Consider the following 13,228-nt stretch of genomic DNA (forward strand, 5'->3'; position numbering starts at 1 on the left):
CAATCTCTTTAATGAATGTCATTGGGATTTTGATGGGAATTGCATTAAACATGTATATTACTTTTGGGAGTATAGACATTTTTACTATATTGATTCTACGAATCCATGAGCATGGGAGATCTCTCCACTTTCTATAGTCTTCTTCAGTCTCTTTCTTCAGAAGTTTATAGTTTTTCTTGGAGAGGACATTCACATCCTTTGTTAAGTTTACACCTATGTATTTTATTTTTTTTGAGGCTATTGTAAATGGAATTGTTTTCATATATTCTTTCTCAGTTTGTTCATTATTAGTGTATAGAAATGCTAATGATTTTTCTATGTTGATTTTATATCCTGGCACTTTGCTATAGGTGTTGATGGTGTCTAGGAACTTTTGAGTAGAGTTTTTTGGGTCTTTAAGGCATAGGATCATATTGTCTGCAAATAGTGATATTTTGACAGTTTCTTTACCTATTTGTATTCCTTTTATTCCTTCTTCTTGCCTAATTGCTCTGGCTAGGAATTCCAGTACTATGTTGAATAGGAGTGGAGATACTGGGCATCCTTGCTGGTTCCTGATTTTAGAGGGAATGGTTTCAGTTTTTCTGTGTTAAGTATAATGCTGGCTATATGTTTGTCATATATGGCTTTTATAATGTTGAGGTACTTTCCTTCTACTCCTACATTTCTTAGAGCTTTTATGAAATTCTGTTGGATTTTATCAAAGGGTTTTTCTGCATCTATTGAGATGATCAAGTTGTTTTTTGTCTTTGCTTCTGTTAATGTGGTTTATTACGTTTATTGATTTTCGTATGTTGAATCACCCCTGCATCCCTGGGATCAAGCCTACTTGGTCGTGGTGAATGATCTTTTTGATGTGTTGTTGAATTCGGTTTGCTGTTATTTTATTGAGGATTTTTGCATCAATGTTCATTAAGGAGATTGGCCTATAGTTCTCCTTTTTGGAGATGTCTTTGCCTGGTTTTGGATAAGTGTAATACTTCATAAAATATGTTAGGCAGTTTTCCTTCCCTTTCTTTTTCATGGAACAGCTTAAGGAGAGTTGGTATCAGTTCTTCTTAAAATATCTGATAGAATTCAACAGAGAATCCATCAGGTCCTGGACTTTTCTTTTTAGGGAGACTCTTAATTGCTCCTTCAATTTTATTTTGTTTTATAGATCTATTCAGGTGATTGATATCCTCTTGGTTCAGTTTTGGATGATCATATGTATCTAGAAATCTGTCCATTTCTTTAAGATTTTCAAGTTTATTTGAATATAGGTTCTCAAAGTAGTCTCTGATGATTTCCTGGACTTCCATGGTGTTTGTTGTTATCTCCCCTTTGCATTCTTGATTTTACTAATTTGGGTTTTTTCTCTCCTCATTTTAGTCAGGTTTGCCAGAGTTTATTGATCTTGTTTATTTTTTCAAAGAACCAACTTTTTGTTTCATTAATTCTTTGTATGGTTTTTTTGGTTTCTAGTTCATTGATTTTAGCTCTTAATTTTATTATTTCTATTCTTCTATTTGTTTTGGGATTTGCTTCTTCTTGGTTTTCTAGGAATTTGAGATGTATCATTAGGTTATTGATTTGGGATCTCTCAGGCTTTTTAATATATGCACTCATGGTATTAGCTTTTCTCTCAGGACTGCCTTTCCTGTGTCCCATAAGTTCCAGAAGGTTGTGTTTCCATTTTCATTGACTTTCAGGAACTTTATAATTTCCTCTTTTATTTCATCAATGACCCATTGTTCCTTTGCAATGAGTTATTCAGTTTCCAGCTGTTTCCATGTTTTTTGTCTTTATTTTTGTTGTTGAGTTCTAGTTTTATTGCATTGTGATCAGATAGAATGCATGCTATAATTTCTATTTTCTTATATTTGCTGAGGCTTGCTTTGTGCCCTAGGATATGATCTATTTTGCAGAAGTTTCCTGGGGCTGCTGAGAAGAATGTATATTGTACAGAAGTTGGTTGAAATGTTATGTTGACATCAACTAGGTCCATTTGATTTATGGTATATTTTAGATCTAGGATTTCTTTAGTGATTTCTTGTTTGGATGACCTATCTATTGATGGTAATGGTTTGTTAAAGTCTCCCACGACCACTGTGTTGTTGTTAATATATACTTTCAGGTCCTTTAGGGTATGTTTGATGAAATTGGGTGCATAGACATTGGGTACATATTGGTTGATAATTGTTATTTTCTTTTGGTCTATTTCCCCTTTTATTACTATGGAATGTCCTTCTTTATCTCATTTGATCAATGTAGGTTTGACGTCTACTTTGTCAGAAATAAGTATTGCTATTCCTGCCTGTTTTTGGGGGACCATTGGCTTGGTAAATCTTCTTCCAGCCTTTCATCCGAAGCCTATGGTTATTTTTGTCAGTGAATTGGGTCTCCTGTAAACAACAAATTGTTGGCTCTTCCTTTTTAATCCAGTTCGTCAAACAGTGACTTGACGCGGGAATTACGTCCATCAACATAAAGTTTTAGTACTGATATGTATGTAGTGATTCCTGTCATTTAGTTGTCTTAGTTGTTTGAAGGTTTGATTTTGTGTACCTAAACTGAGGTTACTCTCTTCTTTTCTGGTTTTCTTTTCTTGTAGTTTGGTGCTGCCTGCCCTTTCATGGTTATGTTGGATTTCACTTTCTGTGTGCAGAGTCCCTTCAGGAATATTTTGTAGTGGTGGCTTTGTGGTCACATATTGTTTTAGTTTCTTTTTATCATGGAAGACTTTTATTGCTCCATCTATTTTGAATGATAGTTTTGCTGGATAGAGTATCCTAGGGTTGAAGTTATTTTCATTCCATGCCCAGAAGATCTCACCCCAAGCTATTCTCGCTTTTAATGTTTCTGTTGAGAAATCTGCTGTGATTTTGATGGGTTTACCTTTGTATGTTATTTGTTTTTTCTCCCTTTCAGACTTCAATATTCTTTCTCACGTCTCTATACTTGTTGTTTTAATGATAATATGCCGTGGAGTAGTTCTATTTTGGTCAGGTCTGCTTGGTGTTCTGGAGGCGTCTTGCATCTGTATTGGAATAGATTTCTCTAGATTTGGGAAATTTTCTGTAATTATTTTGTTTAATGTATTACGCATTCCCTTTGCTTGCTCCTCTTCTCCTTCTTCAGTGCCCATGATTCTCAGGTTTGGTCTTTTGATGGAGTCAGTGAGTTCTTGCATTTTCTTTTCTGAGGTCTTGAGTTGTTTAACTAATAGTTCTTTGGTTTTTCCTTTAATTACCATTTCATCTTCGAGTTCTGAGATTCTGTCTTCTGTTTGTGCTATTCTGCTGGATTGGCCTTTCATTTTGTTTTGCATTTCTATTTCGTTCTTTTTTCTGAGGTTTTCCATATCCTGAGTCTCTTCTTCTTTAATGTTGTGTATTTTCGTCCTGAGTTCATTTATCTCTTTATTAATCGTGTTCTTTGTTTCACTTTGGTGTTTATACAGTGCTTCTATGGTTTCTTTTATTTCTTCTTTTGCTTTTTCAAATTCTGTATTTTTGTTGTCTTGGAATTTCTTGAGTGTCACCTGTACATTTTGATTTATCATATCCAGTATCATCTCTATAAAATTCTCATTGATTACTTACAGGATTTCTTCTTTCAGATTATTCTTTTGGGCTTATTGTGGTTTTTGGCATAGTTTATCTTCGTTTTGTTGAAGTCTGTGTCTGAATATCTGTTTTCTTCATTTCCCTCTGGTTCCTGTACTAATTTATTGCTGGGGAGAAACTGGTTTTCCCGTTTTTTCCATCTTCCCTTCATTGCCCTTGGTATTGTTACTGTCCTTGTACTGTGTGCAATTAAGTATTTTCTAGCTTGTAGTAATAACAATGGTGATATTTAGAATGGAAGGGTGAGCGGAGAGGGAAAGCAAAGAAGACAAAGAAAAAGGGAAAAACAAAGAAACAAACAAAGAACAACAACCAAAATAATAGTGTCAAAGAAATAAACAGGGAGAGATAATGTACTAATGAACAATAAGCTAAGCAGGCATTAGGGAGAGACAAAGTATCACAAGTTCAAATGCAATACAGTTTCAGTAAATCATTCAACATGCAGGTGTAGTTTAGTTGTCTCATCAAAGGAAGAGAAAAAGAAAAATGAGAGGAAAAAAAAAGGGTCTGGAGACAGTTCTGTGAATATCTATCTGAGGCTGTGGCTCACCTGCCCGCTGCTGTCAGTCAGCTGTTGCTGGAGGCTTTATTGATTGCAGATCTCAGGAGTGAGCTTAACATTCACCTAGCCCCACTGGCTTTGATTTTTTAGAGTTCTCCTTGGCATGACCACCACTGATACAGGCTTTCCCCTCTCCAAGTACACTGGGGGAGTTGGAGCTACACCTGGCTTTTCTGGCCAGCTTGTTTATTTACAGTTCATGTGGGAAGTGTCCCTTACCCCCTTTCCAATTGAGTTTTCCTCACACAGCCACTTTTACAAGCTTTCCCACTCCAAGGTTGCTGGGTGGAGGCCACCACTCCTGCCTTCTCCGGCCAGCTTGTTTATTTACAGTTCCATTAAGGATTTCCCCTCCCCCCTTCTTTGGCATGCATCGTGCCCACCCTCTTTGCTACGTGTCTTTTTTTGTTGTTGTTTATTATTCAGTTTTTTTTCTCTTTTTTCCCTGGGTGGGGGTCAGTCTGTCCAGGGGGCTATGCTGATCTGGCCCAGGGTTGTCTGTGGAGTACCGTGTGCTGCTTAGCTCACCTGGTGGTCTTTGTCTCTCAAGCTGGTAGGAAATGGCATCTGGTGGTGCGGGAGCCCTCCTGGTTTCTCCATTTACTATGGGGTGGGGATGGTATGTGCTGGCTGGGGGTGAATTTTAAAATTTAAAAATTTAAAATTTTAAAATTTAAAATTTCAGAATTTTACCTCTTCTCAGTAGTTTTTCCTGTAAGGTGTACCTACAGCGTTTCTCCATGATTTTATTTTAGGAAGCACGCTTTCTTCTTCCTCCCTCTAGTCGCCATCTTGAATCCTCTCTCTGTATGTTTTTTCACAGAATCTAAAGCTATGATGGTGGCAGGGATTGGGTTGGGCTTTACGTGCTTTGTGACTGCCCAGGGTCACTGGTGTAGCAGTAACTGGCCATGGAAACTAAGAAGGCTGCAGGGTACAGAGACAATTTCAGAAGATGGGCGGGTTCAGGTTGTGTCCTTGTTTTCCCTTTCCCAGGTCACTCCCCGCACTTTGGAACACCTAGATTGATATTTGTAATCACATAAACAAACACATTGAGTTCTCCTTTTAAGATTTGGCTTGGGGTATATTTCTGGATTTAACTTAATTTTTAGAATATATTGATTAATTGTAATGATTTAAGATATTTTGAAGGACTATAATCAGCACGTATTTTTGATGGACTGGATAGAAAGGATGAAGGAGAGAGAAATTTTGAGGTGATGTCCATCAGCATAGAGCTCAGGAAAAATTTGGTAATTGAACCATTATGGTTGAATTCTACTGAAGCATGCAGATATACCTCGATAGCAATTTCAGGATGAAATGAGCCAAAAACAGTGCAGTGGAAGATGAACTGTACATAGTCAACATTGAACCCAGAATGGAGGACATAGTATGGTAAATAGCAGAAAACTATAACTTGGGTAAACTGAAGATTGAGAGATTAGAACAGTTAGAATTTCTATGAAAAATGAATAGGAATCATCAGGGATGTTTCAAGTTTTGGTGGATGTGTTTGAGTCTAGAATTCTGTTACATGGGGAATGTTTGTATGTGTGAAACTGGAGAGGGAAACTTAAAAAAAGTTAGAATAGTCATGCAGTTCTCAGAGCCTTGTTTAGATTGGATGTCTTGAATTTTAGTGGTCTTTCTCTAAATGAGTGTGTGCGTTTGTGTGTGTGTATGTGTTTTAGTGGCACTAGGAAGATTTTGTATACACTCAGAGGAAGTACTTATTTCTATTGAACAAAGATTTGGATCTCACCATGTTGATTAGCTATTAGGAAAAAAGAAATTAAGAGTACTGTTAGGGTAGTACTTGAATTGATGAATCATAAAATTCAAGTTGTAGAGAAAAGAATATTAAGGAGAGATCTGGGTAAATAGTAGGTGGTGACGGAACTGGGTATCAATAAGATAAAACTGTTATCGTAAGAATACTGTAGTGATATATCAGGAGTGTGAGAATAATGTTATGTCCTGATATATGACTTTACAGATGGGATATATTTGTGTGATGATAGAAGGTCCAGGTAATTTAAATAAAGGGAAGTAAGATTATTTAAGATAAAGAGATAAAGAGAAGTATAAGGGTTTTTTTTGAACAAAAGAGCAGAGGTTTATTAAACAGTGAGGAAAAGAGCCAATATGGGAGTGGGCCTCAGAAGGACTGAGCCTGAGAAATATAACTTTTAATGGACTATGACATTTTCCAGAATGATGGTGTCACTTGAGACAGATAGTGTCAATAAAAAGTTCTTCTAATAACAATGAAGTGTAAAGGAAGAGTGACCAGCATAGGCTTCATTTAAGTTGGGGCTCTTTTGTAGAAGATTAGAAGAGTAATGGGCCCTGTTTTAGTTGGCTTTGTTGTAGTAACAACAACACAATCTTCAGTGATTTAAAAAACAAACATTTATTCCTCTCATACCATATGTTGATAGAGGTTAGCACATTTCTGTAATTTGATTATGTTTTCTTATTGCAGGTCTCAGTTGAAGTAACTTCCTATTCAGGATGTATAGCTTTTGAGCATAAAAGGAAAATATCAAGAGGATGTAAGTGATAGAATTCCTGCTTTCAACTCACCTACTGTGATTTCAGTGGTTATAGCAAGTCATATTTCCATGGTCAAAGAGAGTCACATCTCTGTGGCTGAAAATGATGTGGGAAAATATATTATGCCTAGAGGATGGGAGGTTCTGTAAGTCATAAAGCAATGAGTATGGCAATGAGAGAAAATGTAAAAAATTTTCTCTTTATAAATAATAAATAATTGGGATCCCTAGTGCCACCTATTGCAGGTGGGACACAGCAGCTAAGGGGAAAATCTATCTTGTTCACTTAGATGAAGGGTTGAGGAAAAGTCAATGGCCTTCACTTAAGAAGGTCTTATTTATTTCTTGGTGGTACTGGAATTTGAACTCAGGGCTTCAAGCTTGTGTGCTTGCTGGGCAGGTGCTCTACTATGTGAGCCATGCTCCCAGCTCAGGTCTTATTTATTTCATATAAAGAAACAATTTTTTGAAACTCTTAATTCTTTCTACTTTCTCTAGGTTACAGTTTAATTTTTATTATCTTTCAAAAATGAATCATTCAATTTCTCATTTTAACTAGATATAATTGCTAATAAAATTAGACTTTTAGCTGGACACAGTGGTGGTGATGCCAGCCTCACCTAAATATTGAGACCCTGTCTCAAAAAAACCCCCAAAAAGTTAGCCTCTTGATTTCAATGCCTTTTGAAGCCATCAATCTGTCTCTTTTGGACCCTTTAATATAAAACATTTTGCTATTCATTGTATTTTTTATAATTTGGACACTTAAGATTTGTTAAATTTTAATTTTTTATTGTTATTCTGGGTTTGGTTACATTGTGGCATTTACAATAGTTCTTACAATGTATCAAATATATGGTACTCGAATTTACCCCCTCCACCAATCTCCTTTGCCTCCCACCACCATTGGTGGAATAATTTCAACAGAGATCATTTTTCCTTCTACATACCTGTGTACACAATATTTGCACATATTTATCCTCCTTCACCATTTCCTCTCCCCCTCCCCCTCCTACTGGTACCAACCCCTTCCTCCCCAGGCAGGATCTGTTCTGCCCTCCCATTCTCTGATTTTGTAGAAGAAGGAGGAGAAGGAGAGTAAGAAGAAAATGATACTTTTGTTGTTTAAGATAGCTACACTGGGAGTTTCCTTGTGGCACTTCCATGTATATATGTTTTATAGCCCAATTTGATTCATCGCCTTGATTTTTTCATCTTTCTACCTTAGGGCCTTTCTTATGGTGGTTTCAACCAGTTTAAAAATTCTATATGCATTCTTGTGTAGGGAGTACATCAACCATATTCACCTTCTTAACTTCCTTCCTTTACCCTCCCCATCTCATGTGACCTCCCTTAGTGTGACTTGTTTTTCTTAGAATTGCTGTATTTATATTAGGTCTATATTCCACATATGAGAGAAAACATGTGACTTTTGGCCTTCTGCACCTGACCGACTTAACTTATGGTGATGCTATCCAGTTCCACCCATTCTGCAAACAAAATTTCATTCTTTTTTTTGTGGCTAAATAAAATTCCATTGTATGTAAATACCACATTTTCTTGATCCATTCATCAGTAGTGGGGCATCTTGGCTGTTTCCAGAGCTTAGCTATTATAAATAATGCTAAAATAAGCATGAGTGTATAGGTGCCTTTCTTGTAACCTGACTTATATTCCTCGGGTATATCCCAGGAGTGGAATTGCTGGACCATATGACAGTCTATTTTTAAGTATTTGAGGAGTTTCCATACTATTTTCCATTGAGGTTGTACTAATTTTCATACCCACTAGCAGTGTATGGGGATTCCTTTTGTCCCCACATCCTTGCCAGCATTTGTTGTTGTTTGTGTTCTTGATGATAGCCTTTCTAACAGGAGTGAGGTGGAATCTTTTTTATTCTTATTATAATTATAATTTTATTTTATTGTTTTTGCATTTACTTACATGTGTATACATTATTTGGGCCACTTCCCCTGCCCCCTGCTTCCCTCCTGCACCCTCTCTCCACCTCTGTACAGAACCTGTTCTGCCCTTTTGTTCTATAATTTTGTAGAAGAAAAAAAATAAAAGATAATAAGAAAAGCATGGATTTTTGCTAGTTTGAGATAAAGGGAGGTTCCTTGTGTTGTTTCCATGCACATGTGTATTACAACCCCAATTGGTTCATCTCTACCAGAAATGAGGTAGAATCTTAATGGTTTTGATTTGCATTCCCTTTATGGCCAGGAATGGTGAGAATTTCTTCATGTGTTTTCAGCCATTTGGACTTCTTCTTTTGCAAAAACTCTGTTCAGTTCTTTTGCCCATTTCTTCATTGGGTCATTGATATTTTAGGAGGTTAGGTTTTTGAGCTCCCTATATATTCTGGTTATCATTCCCTTGTCAGATGTATAGCTAGCAAAGATTTTCTCCCATTCTGTGGCTGTCTCTTCAATTTAAAGACCATTTCTTTTGTTGTGCAGAAGCTTTTTAATTTCATGGAGTCTCATTTGTTAATCCTTTCTCTTAGTTTCTAAAGCTTTTGAGTTTTTTTGAGGAAGTCATTGTCTGGGCCTACTAATTCCAGTGTATTCCCTGCTCTTCCCTATACTAACTTCAAAGTTTTAGGTCTTATATATTAAGGTCCTGGATCCACTTTGAACTGATACTAATACAGGGTGTCAGACATGGATCTAGTTGTCTCAGCAACATTTTTTGAAGAGGCTGTCTTTTCTCCATTGTGTGTTTTTGGTGCCTTAGTCAAAAATCAGATGGGCATAGCTGCATGGATTCATATCTGGGAGTTCTATTCTGTTCTATTGGTTTTCATATCTGTTTTTGTGCCAGTCCACCTCGCTGTTTTCATTGTTATGACTCTGTAGTATAGTTTGAAGTTGTATATTGTGGTACCTCCAGTGTTGCTATTTTTGCTCAGTATTGCCTTGGCTATTTGTGGTCTTCTGTGCTTCCAAATGAACTTTAGAGTTGAATTTTCAATCACTGTGATGAATGTCATTGGAATTTTGATGGAATTGTGTTGAACATGTAGATTGTGTTTGGTAACTAGCCATTTTCACTATGTTGATTCTACCAGTCTATGAACATGAGAGATCTATCCATCTTTTGTAGTTTTCTTCAATTTCTTTCTTCAGTGGTTTGTAGTTTTCCTTGTAGAGGTCTTTCACATCCTTTGTTAAGTTTATTCCTAGGTATTTTTGTTTTTTGAGGCTATTATAAATGGAATTATTTTCCTATATTCTTTCTCAATCTGTTCATTTATAAATAAAATCCTGCTACTTTGCTAAAGCTTTTTATGGTGCCTAGGAGTTTTTTGGTGCAGTCTTTTAGGTCTTTTAGGTATAGGATTATGTCATCTGAAAATAAGGATAGTTTGGCTACTTCCTTTGCAATTTGTATTCCTTTTATTTCTTCTTCCTGTCTTATTGCTCTAAGAATTCCAAGACTATGTTGAATAGAAGTGGAGAGAGTGAGCACTCTTGTCTCATTCCTGAAGTATTAGGATTCTTATTTCCAAACATTTTATCACTCATTTGCTCCTCATAGTTCTTATTTTTCTCCTTACTCTTTTCTTTAAAGAGTTTAGCATTCTTAAACCTAGAGGTTTTTATAAGTTTTAGTTCTCTCACCTCTGAATGCTCCTTTTCTATCTGCTCCCTCTTTCTTCAGGTATAAGCATGAGTTTAACTGTCTCTACCTTTAGCTGTTCTTCCTTTCCTCTTTCTTTCTTTGTATTGAGAGGTGAAAAACAGGGGCTACACCAACCAGGTGCTTATCACCACTATTCACTTACCTGTTGTGTCTTGGGCCTGTTGATTAATCTCTATGTGGTTCAGTTTTCTTATGTCTAGAGTATCAATAATAAAAGGTATTACAGAGTTGTTCTGAGTATTAAATAAATTGTCAAGCTCACAGGACAAAATTTGGCCCAGTACTGCCAAAAAAAAAAAAAAAAAAAAGAAGAGGAAACAAAAAGAGTTTGGTGCATGTAAACAAGGTATATTTTACCTTTATCAATTTTCCTTTTTTAAATAAAATTAAATTCTTATTCTTGTCTTATGATTATAACTCCCCTTTCTGTTCTACAGATGCATTTTTATTGATATGTCTTATATTCATGGTAGACTTCTGTTTCTTGGTATTAGGAGCAACTTGACAGTGTGGTATGTATTTTATATTCCCAGAATTTCAGTTGTGGCATGTTTTGTACACTTAAATGTTTAGAGGGTGCCATGTGTTCTTTTGATTCCATGCATTTGATGTATGTTTACATAGTAGTAGTCCTCCTACTCTTTTTATGCCTGTTGAAATCATTTCCTTATTTTAAAAAATAATTTCCTTAGTAAAATTTCATACTGCATTTTCAGGATTCATTTTTATGACCCTATTAATTTTCATCTTGAAAGTAATAGTTATTTGCATTCTTGACTTTTTCCTCATATTTCACTAGGATTAGATTGTGTCTTATTAGCTATTTGGAGTTGCTTTCAATTTTTCCATACCAAGGTGTTGTGATTATCTCCTTCTCCTGTAATCATCCATGACAGTCTTTACATGAGTGTTTGCTCTCTTTAAAGGGAAATGAATATCTGCCTCCCCTGTTTACTCATTATTGTTTGTCTTTACATGTAACATTTCCTATAAATTCCTTTATGTAGTTATTTAAAATTGTGCCTTGTTTCCATCTATCTTTGCCAATTGAACCTTGTAGGACTAACAAATGATCTATATCCAGATGAATTTTACTAAATCATTTGAATGAATTAATTTTTCAACTACATATTAATCTAATCTATCTTTGGGTGAAATGCTTCATAGAAGCTTTAAGTAATCTCTGGAGAAAATACCACTTTAGATGAAGAAGTAGTGTTTGACATCTTCATAAAGATTATTTATATCTGAGGGAAATCAACACTTTTCTTCCTATGTTTCTTTTTTTTATTTATTCATTTATTCATATGTGCATACATTGTTTGGGCCATTTCTCCCCCCTGCCCTATCCTATGTTTGTTGAATATATGTCTTACTAGACTATGATCTCTTTGAGGGTAGGGTTGCATTTGTACCTCCTTAATAAAGCTTCTGTCATGGTTGTCATACCCTCCACATCTTACAGGTTCTACAATTAGGGGTAATGCAATTGTGTATTGAAAATATTCAGAAAAAATTGTGTCTGTACCGAATGTGTACAGACTTTTCTTGTCATTATCTCCAAACAATACAACAACTATTTACATAGCACTTACATTGTATTAGGTACTATAATTAATCGAGAGATGATTTAAAATATGTGTTCAGGTTATATGTACATACGTTATTTTATTTTTGTGTTTTTAAGGCATGGTTGTGCTACATAACACAACCTGGCAACTCATTCCGTAGTCCAGGTGGGCCTTGAACTCATGATCCTCTTTACCTCATCCTTCTGGGTGCTGGGATTACAGGTGTGTACCACCATGTCCCATAATATGCTACTTTATGTAAGAGATTTGAGTAGCTATGGTTTTTGTATCTGTGGGAGGCACTGGAACCAACACTCCCTGAATACAGAGGGAAAAATGTATGCCTACATATAATTATGATTCATATAATGTTTATATAAAATGCACATATAATTACAATTTACATAAAATTTATGTCATTTATATGAATCATAATTATTTTATATACAACAGAATTATATGAAATTTCATATAAAATATAATTATATATATATATAATTATTTGGTTATGACTAAACACTTTAGTGTTCTATATCAAAAGGAAAGTAATTGAAAAGCTATATAATTTTTTTGGACACAGAGTTTGTGTGTTATAGAACCATCTTATGGGATGAAGATGCTGATAATAGTGCTGTCATTGTATAATAATGAGATCAATACACATGTGATCAAATGCATAAATCAAGTTATCTTTGACAGTTTTTACAGAGTAGCAAGACTAAAGAAGAAATGTTAAGAATCTGCATTCTTATATTTTTGTGCCTCTTCCTATATTTTTCTTTAGATATAGTGGTGAGAGAAGGTGATTTTAAATATATCAATATTCTTTTTTTCAGGATCTGTAAAGACAAAGCAAAACAAAACAAACATCATAAGCCATAATTAAAAGTACAGAAGTTCTTCCCTTTCCAATTGTTTTAAAATAGTTAAATATAGAGTAGGACATTTGGAGTTGGAACATAGGAGATGAATGGATGTGAGTTTGGAGACTGGTATGCCATTTATGATTTCATGATTTTTGGAAAGTCACATAAATTTTAATTGCTTCAGTCTGCTCAACTTGAAAATGTAGTCAATGACACCTGCTTTGCAAGGTTGCTATTATTAAAAAGAGTGCTTAGTGCATCAATAACATCTGCACTATCATCAGTATTCAGCAATAGGCATCTATCATTGTAGTTTTGTATTTTGTAGTTGGGCTAATTCCCATTTACATTCGTAATTAAGAGCCCCTGTACTCAAAAACAGGAATAAGTATTGTCCTGCTTCTCTAAC

At 35.3% G+C, this 13,228-nt stretch overlaps 1 long non-coding RNA gene across 1 annotated transcript in view; it reads left to right on the plus strand.

The window, feature by feature from the left end:
- Positions 1-8,879: 8,879 nt before the first annotated feature.
- The window catches only part of LOC141410961 (uncharacterized), a 186,422-nt gene continuing 182,073 nt past the window's right edge, over positions 8,880-13,228 (plus strand). The window contains exon 1 of the long non-coding RNA XR_012435789.1: positions 8,880-10,894. This is a non-coding gene — a long non-coding RNA (uncharacterized lncRNA). The remainder of the gene's footprint in view (positions 10,895-13,228) is intronic.

This window comes from Castor canadensis, chromosome 9 (assembly GCF_047511655.1).
Source record: "Castor canadensis chromosome 9, mCasCan1.hap1v2, whole genome shotgun sequence".
NCBI classification, from domain to species: Eukaryota; Metazoa; Chordata; class Mammalia; order Rodentia; family Castoridae; genus Castor; species Castor canadensis.